The sequence below is a fragment of the Alnus glutinosa genome, chromosome 9 (assembly GCF_958979055.1).
Source record: "Alnus glutinosa chromosome 9, dhAlnGlut1.1, whole genome shotgun sequence".
Classification (NCBI taxonomy): Eukaryota; Viridiplantae; Streptophyta; class Magnoliopsida; order Fagales; family Betulaceae; genus Alnus; species Alnus glutinosa.
In genome coordinates this window covers 20,888,738-20,901,566 of record NC_084894.1, presented here as the reverse complement: position 1 = coordinate 20,901,566, position 12,829 = coordinate 20,888,738, and the positions used below count along the sequence as shown (strand labels likewise).

Sequence of the window (12,829 nt, the reverse complement as noted above, 5' to 3'; positions counted from 1 at the left end):
CGATGAGGGTAATCTGGTGGCTTTACCAGGCCACGTGTCTAGTCTGAAGCATTTTTCTACCATCTAGGTCATGGGATCGTGGTATACATGCCACGATCATCGTAAGGTCGACCTTCAATCGCTCAGATCGTGGATCACAGCATATGCATCACAATTATCGTGGGGTCGGCCTTTGACAGGCTCTAGATCATGGGGTACTTTTCACAATAGTCGCTATCGTGTAGATTGTGGGGTCAGTCTCCGTGGCCACCGCAAGGGCAGTTCTTAATTAACTGTGGGAAGCATGCTCATTCGGTATTTTACCGACTCTAGATAAGATGGCCTTGGTAAAATACGAAAAGAACATAAATGGCCTTTTCGTTGACGAGATTAACGAATATCATCATGACTATCCGTTGTTGGGCTTTGGTGGATCGGAGCTTTGGCCCATTCGGCAGAGTTGGTATTATGTCCCAACAAATCTCAAATTAATAATTACAAGCTAGACTAATTAGATTTTAAGAAGAAAAAAAAATATCAATCTTAAAAAGTAAAAGGGCAATTTCTAGAAGCATGAGTTATTTTAAAGGAGAACTTTATTTATAATCCTTGATTTTTTATTACTTTCGAAAAGAAAAAAAATACCAAAACTATAAAAAAAAAAAAAAAAAAAAAAAATGTTAATTTAGGGCATCCATCTTTCAATTTTATTTTTATTTTTTCAATTTCAATGCTCATTTAGAAATTTTTTGTTAAATCTTATCAAAATTCTTAAAATACATCTCATTTTGTTTAAGAAAAACAAAAGGAAAAAATTCATAAAATTTAAGTGTTGGTCAAAATCTAACAAAATTTACAAAAATATTTATGCTCAAATTTTGAAAATTTTATAATTTTTTTAAAAAAGTAAACACTGGTATTTTGATTTTTTTTTTTTTTTAAAAGATAATATATCAGTTATATTTGCTTAACAAGGAGGGAAGCAAATTAAGAAACAAATACGTCATACGTGAGTCTAGAAGAACGATTGTGAAATTGTGAAAGTTGTAACATGTAATAATAATAATAATAATAATAATAATGTATCAATTATATTTGCTTAACAAGGAAGGAACTCAAGAAGCAAATATCTGAGTCTAGAAGAACGATTTTCAGCTTGTAAGTTGTCACATGTAAGCCCGGGCGTGGAAAATAATCGGCGAGCTAGCAAGTCAAGAGAAGTTAGCAGTTGAAGTAAATTTCCCGACAAATCACAAATTCCTACACGTGGTTTCCATTTGCTTAATTAATATTCTTTTGATTTTTACCCAAAAAAAAAAAAAAAAAAAAAGGAAAAAAAAGAAAAGAATGCTTCTTTTGGCTGAAATTGAATATTGGCAGGTAAAAATAGGTATATATTGTATTTTAATTCACTGTTTCTTTCCCATCAGCATGCAAATTCTCTTCATGTTCTAATATTGGCCGTTACAAACTGTTATTTACACCATACAATAATTAATAACTAATAACAAATCATGTACGTTGTGTTACATATTAAGTTTAATTAGATTATTATCATTTAATTAAGTTTGATTATTATATTTTTATTTTTCTACCTATCACAGTTTCATATTTTAATTTATCGATCACCAATTAATCTTCACATGTTGCTTCTCAACTTCTCCAACTAGTCAGCTCCCCTCTCCCATAATGCACCCCCAGGAAGCACCTTCCCTTGTATATATGACTTCTTTTTTTGTGTTGTCAGATGTGTTTTGTGTTTGGATTTTTTCGTTAATATTTTTACTTTGATATTAACAGAGCTATACATTTTGAATATAGATAAGTTACATTGGCTTACCTAAAAACATTACGGCATCATTTCGTTTGCAGAATGATTATACTATTAAGAAAATGAATAGTTATTAGGTATGACATAACGAAAAACGGATTTAGAGAGTGATTCGTAATTATAGTTTATCATAGGGACCCTCTATGAACTTTTTGTACTACATAGAGTAATTTGTAATTTAGGCCAATCACGATGACTAGTAATGCAATTATCCCTAAAAAACACCAAACATCCAATGCGAATAATATTGTCATCAAAACATCCATTTTACAATCAAGATTTTTTATTGTTGAATAAAATGGTATACATGGTGTCACGTTATTTAATTTATGTAACAATATAATCACTCTATATATATATATATAAATATATATATATGAATTTGTGAAATCTAATCTTGACAATAGCATAGATCATCTCTATTTAACTTGAAATATGAAATAATTCAATTACCTTAAGTAAAAGATGTCTAATGGACAAGCAATAACTTAATTGATGTATCATGAACATGAAACACCATGTTTTCTTGTTAAAAATAGTTAGATGTCTAGCATTTTTCATATTTTTTTGATTACTTATCCCATATTGATGTGTATTTTTTTTTTTCTTTTCAAACTAGCATCAACTTAATACTTCAAAATCAGAATTGTTAGATGATATATATATATATATATATATATATATATATATATATATATAATCTGTATTAGAAATATAATATCTGATTATTATATCAAACTTGAACTACTTAAAGCCACGTGACCTATTTTATTTTGGCTCTTTCGACCACACGTTTACCCGAGAGAGACAGAGAGAATATCCCACCATTCCCCACGTCAGTTAATTCTTAATTTATATAAAGATAGTGGGCTTATGTATAAATAGTAATAGTTAGTTTCACTGTGAAAGCCTTGCCTTGCAAGCCAAGGGTGGAGGGACCCGGACAGAATATCCCCTTCCCCAAAATCTGCTCTTAAATACTCATCTCTTTACTTTCCAAAAACACGAAAAAAGAACCAGTGTGAGATTCATTTCCTTCAATACTCTGTTTTGCCTCTGTTTCTCTTTGCTCTTTCCTCTGTTTCTTCACATCCTGTCTCTCTCTCTCTCTCTAGCTTCAAAACTATAGGTGCCCACTTCACGGAAATGACGATCCCGGAACAGAAATCTACGAAAGCACATACGCAAACCGTTCCTCCTCAGAGAAACCAGATAAAACGCAAGATTTTCAAAATCGTTGCGGTTAAAATCAGGTCCATGGTGGCTGGGTTCGGAAGGAAGAACACTAAAACTGGAGGCTTTCTCAGCTCAAATTCCACAATCCCAACTGGGTGCAACTCAGATGCCTCGTCCTGTTCACGACCAATCAGATTGCAGCCTGAAAAAGACCTAGTTTCTGAAGCTGTGATTCCAGGGTCTATTGCAACCTGATCTTATCATACTGTTTGTATATTTTTAATTCTCTTTTCTTTTTCTTTTTCTTTTTCAGTTTCAGTTCTTTTCTCCCTTCAAACCGATGTAAAAAAATAAAATAAAAGTGGGGGAAGATGGGATTCAAATGTTGAAGATGAGAGAATATTGTGAATAGGGCTATCAAGCTATTTAGTTATAGCACAAATATGTATATAAATTGATATTATTATTTGTTACCTCAAGCTCATTCTAGTTTATGTTTATTTGTTTCTCTAATACTCTACAATATAATTCTTGGAAATTGTGATTATTGGAGGAAATGGAATGTGTAATCAGGTATCTAATGAATGAATGAATTGGTAATAGTTAAAATTATCCAACAGTTTTCTGATGATGATCAGTTTTTTGTTTTTCTTTCTTTTTCCAGTGTAAGGTAAACCCATGACTATGTTGTGAATTATAATTTTGTTGCGTGTTCATTTTTTCTTTTTCTTTTTCAATTGTTGGATTAATCAATTAGCCAAAGTTTATCCTTGTAAGAGAAAAATAAAATTTCGTTGCAGGGGATTTGTATGGTACATCTGTGGATTCTCGGCAGCTTTGACTTTGAGATGGTATTTGAGCGTAGAAAGAAAAAAACGATGGACTAGCAAACGTATTAAATTTGGGTATTTACGTATTAAAAAGATCGATTGCCAATGGGGACACCTTTGGGAACTACTCTACAAAGGGTTGCTTTGGGAAACGAGGGAGCTGCTTGACATACATTCGAGCATTATCACTTCATAAAAATCCAAGATGTGAATCATCTGGTGAACCTAATAGCTATTTTGGGAATTTTTTATTTTTTATTTTATTTTAAAAAAAAAAAAGAAACAAAAAAAAGCATAAGATAAGACCATAAGATTGATAGGTTACCTAAAGAATATATGCGACTTTTCTGGACAGGAAAGAGTTAAAGCACAAGTACCTCAGTTATAAGCATCAACTGCTGAACATAGTCTTTACCAGGAAATAGTGGCTCCCTTCTGATAATCTCCAGGAAAATGCAACCAACTGACCAAATATCAATGGCTGCAGTGTATTCTGAACAGTTCAGTAGCAATTCAGGGGCTCGATACCATCGAGTTACAACATATTCTGTCATGAAATCCGTCTCCGAGGTAGTTCTTGCAAGCCCAAAGTCACAAATCTTGAGGTCACAGTTTGCATTGAGAAGCAGGTTGCTTGGCTTCAAATCTCGGTGCAAAACACTCGCAGAGTGTATGTACTTCAATCCCCTTCCTTAGTAATTGATATAGAAAATACTGCCAAAGCATTTAAAGAAACTATTTAAATTTATATTTCAATAAAGAAGATTACCAACCAGCCACCTTTTATCACTTTTTTTTTTTTTTGATTTCTGGAACAAAGTATGTCGTGACAAAATAATTTTTAGGATCCCAAAGAAGCAGAAAACAAGACAGAATAAAATAACCCAATCACACAGGACATCCCAAGATTTAATGTGGTTTGACTTAACAAGCGACGGAGACGACCCAAAGGAAATTCACTATCAAAAGATAGAGTATAAAAAGTAGTAGAGAAAATCACTCAATAGGGCCAATACACCCAAATCTCACTCTCACACAAAAGAGAATTTTGACAAGAAGAGAATCTTTCTCGAAATTCCCTATGTCATGCAGCACTACAAAAGTGAAAACATTGAAGTTGTGCATTTCTCCCTTCGTTCTCTCTAAGTTTCACGTTGTGCGAATATGAACTTTTTAGGAATCACAAGTCGGTTATCAAAAGTCCAACTCAACTGGGAGAAAGAATTCAACTTGGAGTAGAATTTCATGTTAGCTAAAGAGAAATGTTTAGTTTTGTTCTGTTGCCCATCTCTTGTCCATCTCTGAACAAGAGATGTGTAAATCCACCATTGAATTTGTGAGACTACATATGGGTTCCACAGATTTAATGGTAGATTTGCATAAAAAAAATGTGCAAGAAAATAACACAAAACACATCTCTTTGAAGAAGAAAAAAACTTGAGTGGTCCACGTGACCTCATGAAACATCAAGTCACTTACGTCACAAATTAGCTGGACAAATTGTATAACATCTTAAATATGTTTTTAGAGTGAACTGCATTTGATTCTGAGAAATGTGGAAACTATGAAGCAAAGGACAATTGCATATAGTATAAATGGGGTTAAAGATGAAATACATTGACCAGAGGTTACAAATTAACTAAAAGAATATTTAACCTAATCTTTTGATCTCTCCTCCCCAGCCCCGAACCCCTTCCCACTCCAAGTGTGATGTTTGGTGGGTGAGGGAGAGAGAGTTAAATAGATGCAAAAATCACTCATTCATCATCCTCTTTTTCACACCAGTGTTTTCCGGATCACCCCTAGGCAAGTGAAAATTAATTTTGTGAAGGGTTAATGCAACAATCTGGATACTAGTTTCATTGTTTCTTGGGCACAATCTTGAAAATATTAAAAAGGTCCACGGCTATTCATCTTCTTTTATTCAGAGAAGACCATATTGTATGAATTGTTACTGGTTGGCAGCAACATCAATTCAGAATAGCAAGAGATATCAAAAAATGGATGATAAAAAACAAAAAACCCTAAAAAAAAAAACTCAATACAAAGCAAATACTCATTCTTTTTGCATGTGTTTACCAAAAATGTAGAGCCAGCAAGCTTAATACACGAAACCACTCTTCAAAAAGATGTTTCTACACATGAACACTCATAAGGCATTAAAAACAGCCCTTCACCATGATGAGATATGTAAAATCAATCATTTGTAACCCGAAATCAGTTGGGTTTTTTGACTGACTAAAAAAGTATAGGTCCACTGCATCTTGGTTATTTAGGGGAATCACTAATTACCTGACAGTGATCATCTGTCAAGGCCTGGTTAGAGCGTATTATCTGATTTAGGTCAGTATCCACGAGCTCATATACGATATACACATCATTAAAATTTTCCCTTTCTGGTGGCCTTATGATGTCCTTAATTTTGACAATCTGCACAATAACAATGCAGCATATGAGTTCTTACTCGCAGCATTACAATGTGCACAAAATTAAATCCACGTGAAATATAAATAACAAAAGAGATTCAATAAATTAAGGTTGTTGTAACATGCCATGATTGGATTAATCTTTCCAATAGTACTGTAAAATTTGCAAGAAGTACTAACAACAGAGGATATGAGACCCTAAACAACTGAAATTTACATTTTCATGGTCCATGTGGCAAAGGAGTTTGATCTCTCGAAGTGTCCTTTTAGCATCAATCCTGTTGTCGAATGCATTTCCGATTTTCTTGATTGCAACCTCTTCTTTGGTCTCAGCATTTGTCGCACAGCTGCAATAAGAACCCAATATTCAGCTTTATAATTTCATTTAGTATTATCCGATTATATACGATCAAAACTATAACAGTTGGCCTTTTCCCACAACAAATATCAATAAAATCAGTACCAAGATCTCAAATTTTGTAAATTTAACCCACGGTTGACCTAACTACTTCTCTCTGTTGACTTAAACTCATCTTTTATAGGACTGTCCAAACAAACAGGACCTAAGCGATTCGTTTTTGTTTTTGTTTTGCTTTTCAACAAAAGACAAAGCAGGTCAAAGAAACCCAAAAAGAAAAAGAAAATAAAAATTAAAAATTAAACAGAATCAAAACAGATATTCATTGCAAGCAGCAAAGATATAGGTGAAAAGAGCAAGCGAAAGCTGAGATTCGAATACCAAAGGTAAAGGCTGAAAGGAAAGCAGAAAATATACCAAACGATGCCGTATGCGCCGCGACCGACGGGGTGTATAGGAGGGACGTACTTGGCGGAGACCTCGAAGAGGTTTCCCAGGACGTTGTACTGCACGTATCGCCCTCCGTGCGTGGGAACTCCTCTCGCTTGACTCTCCACTGCTTCAATCTCCATCTCTCTCGCTCTTCGCTCTTCGCTCTCTCCCCTCTGAAGAAAAAATCAAAGCTTTCTCTCAGACTTCTTCTGTCTTCTCTCTCTTTCTCACACACACACACACACACAAGAGAAGGAGGAAAAAGGAAAGAGGGCGTGGAAGAAGAGGTCGCAATTGCTTTCGCTTGGGGACACAGAGGCGGGGACCATTTGGAAAATTAAATGCTTTGTGTTTGAAATTTGAATATGGAATTGCGTGAACGGTCAATTAGCGGGTGGACCGTGACTAGCCGTTGAATTCCACTGAGAAGGAATGGGCCTATATAGTTATTGGGCTTTTTAGTATCCCTATTTATTGCTGAAATTAATTTTCATCGAAGCTAGCCTAATATTATTTTATATTTCATGGGTTGATGTCTTTCTTATATTCTTAATTTCAATGGTAGCGAACTTGGTAAAGTTTATCATAATTGTAAAGAGATTTGGGTTTAACCTCATCTAAACAGAAAAGAAAAGAAAGAGGTTTAAAAGAAAGAAAAAGGGTTGCCTCTGATTGTAAAGCCAATAATAGGGAAAAATAAAAAAACTTAAAAATAAAATAAAAAAAAGGGAAAATCACATATATCCCTTGAACTATCATTTCGCTGTCAATGTGCTATCAAACTATTAATTATGTCAATGTCCCCCCTAAAGCCAACAAAAAGACAAAAAATAACCTTAAAAAAAATCAATAAGACAAATATATCCTTATAAATTCGAGAAAAAAAAAACTAAAACTAAAAAAAAATTAAAAACGAAATTTTTTTTTTGAAAGATTAAAAAAAAAACATTTTTTTTAAAAAACAAAAATTTTATAAAAAACGAGAAAATGAAAATCTAAGGGGTGGACCAAACTAAAAATTATATAAAACAAAAAAAAAATGGAAAACCTTGGTTTTTATTTTTTCTGTTTTTCATATTTTTTATTTCTAATTTTAAAAAGAAACAAATAAATTTTTGTTTTTATATAACTTTTTAATAATTTTATGAATGGTATTTTTGTCATTAGGGGACATTGACATTGTTTGGTAATTTATGAGGGGACATTAATACAATTAGTAATTTGGATGGCACATTAACAATTAGATAGTAGTTTAACACTACAAAAAAACTAGTTTTTAGTGGCCTACATTTAGTGAGGTAAGGGTGAAATAACTGCCCACAATAACCGCTAACCACCCATAACTGCTAACCATATAACCGCAAAACCGTTAAAACCGCCTTAAAAATCATTAACCGCTTTACAAAGGCGGTTAGCGGTTTTTACAAAGGCCTAACCGCTAATTGCCTTTATTTGTGTGTATATATATATATAACTTAACTAAACCTAAAGCAACGCATAAGATAAAAGCGGAAACAAAAAAAAACCCTAAACCTAAATCTAGGCTTGGCAATTCGGGTTCACGGGTCGGGTTCGTGTCAACCCGGCCGACTCGATTACGCAATCAGGGTCCAACACGAACCTGACCCGATTAATAATCGGGTTGAATTTCTAAACCCGAACACGACCCTATTGTTAACCAAGTTACTCGAACACAACCTAGGTAACCCGTTGTAAAGAATCGACTCTTCGTCTGAAGAAAACGAGTGTGAAGCCCATCGCATCCAAGCAATCCATGGCCGTGAACTGAAGCCAAGAAGACAGGCGTGAAGCCCATCGCATCCAATCATATCCCATAAAACATGGAAGAAAACATGGAGAAAATCAAGGAAATATTAGAGAGGAAAACAAGGAGAAGATTCTGCAGAAATAAATGAGAGATGCTGCTATGGGAGAGAGAGCATCAATCTTGGAGGATTTTGTGCCTTGATTTGAGGATCCTTTTGCAGGTCTGATTTATCCTCTAACAGGAGGCGTGAAGACGGTGAAGTGAACGTATGAAGACAGTGAAGAAGGTCGATTTGTTGAAGAACTTGAATACTTGAAGGAGGTGTGAAAGTTGAAACCATTGAAAGGGCTGAAGGATAGGAGGCGTGAAAGACAGTGAAAACTGAAAAAGAATAGATGCAGCCGCTAGGGTTTGTTACTAACTTTGTTTCAGGTTTTTTTTTTTTTTTAATAAACGGGTTATAATCGTGTCATAATCGGGTTGACCTGATTATGGCCCGAACCTGATTACCCTAAACCCAAACCCTGTATTTTCATGTTGTGTTCGTGCCGAGCTCAAGGGTCGTGTCAAAAATTGCCAAGCCTACCCAAATCTCATTCTCCTGTATCCCTCACTCAAATAATCTGTGCCGCCTCAGACCTCAGTGCCTCACTCAGCTCCTCAGCCCTCAACGGCTCAACCTCCCGACTTTCTAAGTTTTTCACATCTCCAATTCTCCCTTCTCGCTATCCACCGCCACTCGCCGACCTCTCTCCCTCTGCCCAGAAGCTCCAACGCTTAACCATTGTTGATTCTCAGTCTCTCTCGCTCTTTGCCAGTAAGTTTTCTTTCTTCTTCAGTTCTGTCATTAGACTATGTTGGGTGGTGTTTCAGATTTTTGGCTTTTTTATTGTATTTTGGGTAGAGTTTCAGAGTTTTGTTTATGCTTTATGGGTCCTTTTTTAATTTTTTTGTTTCCTTCCTATAATGGCTTATGATTTTCTCTACTTTTCATATTTAGTTGATTTGTTATATTTTGATATTGGTTTGAGGACTTTCATTCTGGCATACATGCGAACATGTGAATACAATCGTGCTAATCCATTTGCATATTCAGAATCTCAGATTTCCTAGAAACTATGGGCCTGTTTGTTTAGCTATTTTGGAAACGGTTTTCTGTTTCCAAAATAGTGAAGCATGTTTTGGTCCGATTGCCAAGCGTTTGGTCCAATTAACCCCTTTGACTAACGGAAGGGGGGAAAATGATTGTCTTTGGTAGTTGAATGCTCTATTTTGATCGAGTTGGTAGTTTGTGGGGGCTTTGCGCAAAAGTTGGTAGTTCATAGGGGGAAAAGGTAATTACCCCTATTTTTTTTTTAATAGATGGCAGACACTTTTAGTGATGCAACCACCCCTATTATGGTAGAGGACAATTATGAATTTGAAACACATTCCACTGCAAATGTTGAAAGCCCCACACATTCCCAATAGCCACAATGTAGAAAACCACCTGTGAATCAATCTATTGTATGGAATCACTTTAAAAAAGTGAAACCGGTCGACAAGAAGAACCCTAAAGCTATGTGCAATTATTGCAATAGGTTGATAAGGTGTCACTATAAGAGAAATGACACTTTAGCCATGATGACACTCGACTTAAGAAATCGAAACTACCCAAGAACCAAACATTGTTGCAAATGTCATTCAAGAAACCGGTAGAAGGTGGTAATAGTAACCAAATGGGATTCATGAAGTATGATTTAAACAATATAAGAAATTTGATTGTTCGGTATTTCATCAAAAGTGAGCTGCCTTTTAGGCATGTGGAGAGTGATGGGTTTAGGGAATTGATAAATGGAATTGAACCTAGGTTAAAAATACCATGTCGTATTACTTTACAAAAAGATTGCTTGAAACTGTATGAAGAAGAAAAGCTTAGGTTGAGGGCTTTTTTGAGCGGTAAAAGGGTTTGCATCACTACCGATACATGGACATCCTTGCAAAATATAAACTACATGTGTGTTACCGCTAGCTTCATAAACTCTGATTGGACAATGCATAAAAAAAATACTCAAGTTTAACCAAATTCCCAATCATGGGGGTGGAACTATTGGAAGTATGACAGACAATGCATTGACCCAGTGGGGGATTGATAGTGTGTTTACTATTACAGTCGATAATGCATCAGCCAATGAAGTGGGGGTTGAGTATATGAGAAAAAGGACGAAGAACAAGAGTCATAACGTTTTGGGAGGAGAATTTCTTCACATGCGTTATGCTACTCATATTTTAAACCTTGTTGTTCATGAAGGCTTGAAAGACTTTGGTGACTATGTTACTAATATAAGGAACGCAATGAGATATGTGAGGTCTTCATCGGAGAGGATGCCAAAGTTTAAGATTGTACAGAGCGGAAAAAAAATTAAATGTAAGAACATGGTGTGTGTAGATGTTCCAACTAGATGGAACTCTACATATTTGATGTTGTGCACTGCTGAGAAGTATTAAAGAGCTTTTGACCTATTGGGGGAGAATAAGCATAATCATTTTATTGTTCCTCAACCTGTTGATTGGGAAAATGCTAGGGCATTTGCGACGTTTTTGCAAACTTTTTATGAAGCTACATTGAAGCTCTCTGGTTCGACTCATGTCACCTCCAACTCATATTTTTTGCAACTTTGTATTATCCAAAATACCTTGAATGAAGATTGTCTCAGTGAAGATTAGGTCCTAAGTTCTGTGAGTTTTAATATGAAACATAAATACGAAAAGTATTGGGGGACTACGGATATGATCAACTTAATGTTGTATGTTGGTTTTCTTCTTGACCCACGCAACAAGATAAAGGCATTGGTGTTTTGGTTGAGAAAATGCAATGGGCCTGTGAGGGGGGGGAGGAGGGGAGTCATCTAATATTGTTGAAGATACAAGAAGAGAAGATGTCAATCCTATTTGTAGTGATGGTAGTAAGGAAGATAAAGAGACACAATATAGGAATATGTTTTCCCAACACCTTGTCGCAGAGAATGACTTGGAATGTAGGTCGAAGGTGGATCAATATTTGTTGGATGGATGTGAAGCAAATATCAAAGAATTTGTCATCTTAAATTGGTGGAAGGTTAATGCACCAAAATATCCTCCTCTCCCAGAGATAGCTCGTGATGTATTGGCCATTCTTATTTCCACCATTGCCTTTGAGTTAGCCTTTAGCAGCGGATGACGTGTATTGGATAGATTTAGGAGTTCATTGTCTCCACTTACCGTTGAGGCCTTAATTTGTACACAAGACTGGTTAAAGAACCACCCAATTATCTATGAGGAAGTGTTTCAAGACTTTATGGAAAGCTATGATGAACTTGGTAAATTTTTATGAATTAGTTATTTATAAATTCATTTCACTCACTTTTCATTATTTCTTTTTTTAACTCAAACTTTTTCTATTGTAGATGGGCCTCAGAATCGACGTTCAAATTCAAGGAAGACTAAAACATCTTATTCCTTGTCCCTAGAGGAAGGTTATCATTTTTTGACTTGTCATTATATTTATATTACAATACAATTACACTCAACATTTTTTGACTTGTCATTATATTTATATCACAAGGTTTTGCTAAAAGACCAAATGAGAGCCGTATTGTTATTTCCACAAGATTTTTTTATGTTGAGTGTGGGTGTGTAGACTATGGATATGGTTTGATTTTTGAGTATGGTTTGATAATTGATGAGTGTGGGTGTGTGGACTTGTGGACTATTTGAATATGGTTTGATTTTTTGATGTTGTGAATCAAACCATGTTGTAAGTGTAGGTGTGTAGACTTGTGGACTATGGACTATTTGAATATGGTTTGATTTTTTGTTGTTAGTGAATTAAACCATGTTGTGAGTGTGGGTGTGTGGACTTGTCGATAGGGCTGGCAATTTTTGACACGACCTGCGAACCTGACACGAAGTTAAAGGGTTAGGATTAAGCTTAAAAGGGTTTGGGTCATAAAAGGGTTGACCCGTTAGACCCGTTTAATAAAATGGTCATTACAGGGTCAACTCGATTGA

The 12,829-nt window shown here is 35.1% G+C and overlaps 1 pseudogene; it reads right to left on the bottom strand.

Moving 5' to 3' along the window:
- Positions 1-3,623: 3,623 nt before the first annotated feature.
- Positions 3,624-7,318, bottom strand: LOC133877843 (mitogen-activated protein kinase homolog NTF6-like; annotated as a pseudogene).
- Between the last annotated feature and the right edge of the window lie 5,511 nt (positions 7,319-12,829).